Raw genomic sequence first — 4,968 nt, forward strand, 5'->3', positions numbered from 1 at the left:
CTTCTAACGTAGACCAGTCTAACCAATGACTGACTTAATTAAGTATCAAACCTGTCATAAACGACTGAATTATGTAAGGTAATTAATCGTCACAACCGGAGAAGCGCCAATCGGAAGTGTGGAGTATCTGACCTAATTGACCCCTACCAGTTCTATTGGCCCGCCGGCGAAAGCCGGAAGCTTGGCGGATCCAAAGCCAATGAGAATCCCATTTAGACAAAGAAAATGGTCTGATTGGGAAGGATTTCCCATCCAATTGACACAATGGGGGACACAAACCCTTCTTCTAAGAGACTGGCCACTATGCGTTACCAGTTCGATAGAAAAGGGTGAGTGAGAAGCCTACCAGATTATGGCTCTGGGACCGTCTTTTGGCTGGCGGTAGAATAGCTAGATACATAGAAACAATCTCTTAAGTGAGGAAGTTACCCAAGGTAAGCGGGGTACAACCTATCGAGGGGAGAGTGGCTATAGGCAAGAAGTACCACATATACTTAGATCAAATGCCAACCAACCTTCCATCCCGTAGGATAACGTGAACCAGAAGTCCCTCTGAATGAAAGAGAGCGTGAATTTCAGTCCGACATCAGGGCATCCCAACCTACCAAAAGATGTGAGGCGAGAAATCTCCTTCATTAGAGGGAAAGTTGTAAACCGATCGATGCAATCACCCAAAGGCAGTGGGCGAGCAATTGGCGTACACATGCTTGTAAGTGATAGTAATCCTAATTGTTCCTTGAATAGGACCACAATAAGTGAATAGCTAATCGAGAGGGTGGATGAATAATTTCCCCCAACTTCTTATTCTTCTTTTGAGGATAACCGATCGAGACCCGTTCAGCTTTCTCTTTATTGAAACCCAAAGCCTATTGGTCGAGGATATCATATTAATGAACACACACTTGATATCAAGATTTACAAGGTTTACATCACTTCTGAGACTGGTCTCATTTATAAGAGTGGTATTGCTTATTCGGTGAAAGGAGTCAAAACTTGGTCGATAACGAGATTAGGGCGCTGCCTTTCTGCCCCGCCATGTAGCTTTACCCTCTCAATCCCACCCTTTGTGGGGAATTTTTCCCTCTCCCTCTCCTTCCCTGGTTAGGTATGGCAGGTATTTGTACACCATCCAGCTGCGGTGCCGAGTCCATTCCAGGTATCTGGATATCTGGTAGAGTTGTCCCTCTTTCAATTTAGGGAAGGCTCCATGCAGTTTCTAATAAAGTGCCTTTGGGCCAGGGGGATTAGTTCTTTTGATACCCACATGGTAGTGGATTTCCCCCACCTTAGACTTGATTTCAGCCACAAGAAATAAGGAGGCATTAGGAAGAAGGTGCTTCATTTTTGAAAGTATTCTTGTTTGGGTTAACTCCTTCAGCTTGAGGATGGGTCCTAATACTATATGAAAAATGCCACCTGTTAGGTGAATTCTAAGGTTCAGATACTTCCATCTGACCTGACTTAAGGAGAGGACTGGAGGTCTAACTCTGGAGGTGCATGCGGGTCAAGTGCTCTTTAAGACTAGCCGCCATCATGCCCCTTTAGGTACGAAATTAGATCTCCCACTCCCAATAGCTATGTTACCTTATAGCTAGGATTATAAGAGTGATAGGAATATCACCCCCAATAAGGAGATGAACTAACTACTGAACTAGTGACCTTACCTTATAGCACAGTATAATTGCCTTAGCATGGACCACAGGGGTTAACACGGCCCACTCTAGGACTAACGCTTGTCAATAGGATAAGTTACCCTTAATAGGTCTGATCTTATTATCTAAGAAGTAGAAAACAACAGATGTGTAAACAGGCTCAACCAGGGGGCTGCCATCCTTTATATATGAATTTAGCACAGTAAGGAGCCTTTGCCTTCCCTATTGCCTATGCCTTTGCCTATGGATATGGATATGGGCATTGATCTACTACTGCAGGATCTATAATCGGAAGGTATGTTGGTCCTGCGCTTGGATCTGCTTATGCTACATTCTTTGGATCTTCACCTAGTGCTGCTATTGGTGGTGCTATCTCTGCCATTGGTACTGCCTTTACTTATTATGAAACTGGCTCTACTGGTGGTTCTTAATAAACAGGTGCTTCAACCGTCTCTGGGTATATGCTGATCCTAGTTTTGGCACGCGGATTAGTAATCAGTATACACATATATAGATATATAGAAAGCTTATATAGATAGTAGTATTTGAAGCCCTCCGTGCATATAGATACAGTGCATGGATTGGATAAACCAGTTCATTGGTCAGTACTAGTAGCGGATAAACGTATTTATGAGTGCCAGGTGAGGGAAAGAGCTTTGATCGCTTACGCTTACCTCCTCTATTAGTGGGAAAGAGGGACGCTGTGAGGGAAGCACTTATTGCTTACGCTTTCTTCCTTGTTGAAATAGATTATGGTAGGCTTTCATTTGGTGTAATTTGGTATTTTCCCTTATAGCACACATTCTATATATATATATATATATATATATATATATATATATATATATATATATATATATATATATATATATATTATGGCCTTTTAGAACGATCCTCTATCTTCTGTATTATCGGGCAGCCAACCCTTCACCTTCTCTCTTAGTGACCAGATATAGGTTCACGAGGTTCACCCTTAAAGTAATTACCAGAGATACTTTTACCCTTCTATTTAGCTTTAGGAGAGGAGTTACCTTCACCTACTTCCTCTACTCTTGCAGTTCAGCCAATAGGATAGGGAGTTAACCTACTCCCTATACTCTTTTGGGTTCCGCGGAGCCGATAGGGAGTCCCCCTTACCCCCTTTCTCATTAGACTCTTGAGGTGATATCCCTTACCGAATATACATAGCTCCCAAGCTTGGTTGTTTGCCTCCTAAACCCTTTCTTGGGATTAGCCTAGAGGAGTTCGTACTAACTTTGACTGAGGGGCTTTCATGCTAGGAGGGAACCCTTTCCTTGCTATTTGACCCTACTTAGTATGGTGATAAGCTATATCTCCCAAAGCACCTTCGCGCACATACATTCTTGACTTAGGATTATTTGGTTCTCCTAAACTAGGGAGCACCTCCTAAACCTGGACGAGTAGTTAGTTGCCAGCGACATTGTAGTGCCAGAACCTATACGATAGTTGCTGGCTTAACCCATAAGAGCTCCTGTACTATCTTTTGTCTCACCTAAGGCCAGGAGAAAATAGTTCAAAAGCCACCAAGCTCGCTTAGACAAAAAAGAGCTCCTAGACATGCATCCATAGATAAACGAAAGTTCCCTTAAGAGGCAGGGTCACACTCCTTCAGCTGCCATACATATAGTCTTTGTTGCCCACCTTAATTTTAACTATACTAATTGGCTTGAACCACACTCAGTTGCGGGGATCAACCTCAATCTAGATGAGTAATTGGTCTCACCTCGGCTAGGGAGACCTATTAACCCTTGTATACGATCTCCCTATCTCACTTCATCCAAGTATAATACCAAACAGAATATAAATAGCCTTTCAGATGCTTTTGATGAATATGAATGAGTACTTTTTCTGCTAAGGCAGGGGTAGTGAGTAGCTACTGACCTGTGATGGAGCTCTTGTACTCCCTTTTTGTCTCCTAAGGCTGGTATCACACTTGACGCCTTACGAGTCTTTGCTCAGGCTGGGGGATTTCACCTAATGGAAGAGGTGAGGGGCATAATTGGTTGGAAGAGGTGAGGTGCAGAATTGGTATTCCTGGACTAGAGTATTTTCTTGGATTTGGTTCCCTCCAGGGGTTGAGGGGCTATATATAGTCTTTCATTGTCCTTGAGTTCCCTACCGGGTCCCCTCCCTTCCGTTATAAGGATATACTTTCTATAGATATTTTCTCTTGTCAAGTGAATTAAGGTAGGCCTATGATCTTACCCCAAATGACCTTCACGTGCATTATTTTCTCTCATTTATTGCCCTTACAATGATTTGTCTCTGTCTTCTTTCATGACCTTTGATGGCTCCCCACCCAATCTACTATGCTTGTTGCTTGGATGAGCAGGGGCTTAGCCCGTACAAAAAACCGCTGTTAACAGACTTCCTTGGCCCCACAACACAATGAGGCAAGCTGACTAACCAGACCGTTGGACACTATAGTCTTTCTCTTGTCCATGAAGAACTACTTTAGTCGGTTTGGACGAGAGGTGCAGCCCACGACCTTCTTTTTGGTGGGTGATCACCCTAGCTGCGTTGTACGCCCCCTGAACCCTTCATACACTCCCCCTAGAGCACTTGGGACTAAGACCTTAGCATTTGAATCCCGGAACAAAGGATGCAAATTACATACCAATTTTTCCACACTTTGGATGCTTAGCTATATCGAATTTTGTGTACTTCTGGATTTGCACCTTACCGCGTATTCTATTATATTATATAGAAGGGCTTATGAGAGCCAGCCTTTTTATTAATGAGTCTTCTACTAAGGTAGGTTCTTTTTCCTCAACCCTTGGATGAGGTGGGGCATAGTTGGTGTAAGAGGAAGAGTTGGTTCTGTAAGAGTTGATCCCATACAAGTCTTTGTTAGGAGAGTTTATGACACTTGATCCCATACGATAAATAGAGAGGTGCTGGCTCTTAATAGCTCCTGTACATCTTTGTGGCTGCATCAGAGCCACCTGTACTACGATAATGAGATCCTTCAAGAAACCTTTTTCTACTATATACATGCTTAGATAAGGAAAGAAAGGAGAATGACTAACCTATACTAAACACTGTTGCCTAGGGCTTGGGCTTTAACCCGTACCTACAAGCCATCTCACCTGCCAAGCCATCAACCATCCAATAACTATTCTCACAAGCTACCTCACCTCCTAGCTCTTGAAATGAAGAAACGATACTACCTAGCTCTGGGAACGAATAACCAATACCCACCAATAGCTAATCACCGGAAGAAGAAACATGACTCGCTATGCTTCCAAGCAAGCAATCTCACTGCCTACTTAGACTGATTCACTTAACTGAACCA

Source organism: Pinus tabuliformis, chromosome 5_2 (assembly GCF_031772625.1).
Source record: "Pinus tabuliformis cultivar Carrire ecotype Pingquan chromosome 5_2, CPIR1, whole genome shotgun sequence".
Classification (NCBI taxonomy): domain Eukaryota; kingdom Viridiplantae; phylum Streptophyta; class Pinopsida; order Pinales; family Pinaceae; genus Pinus; species Pinus tabuliformis.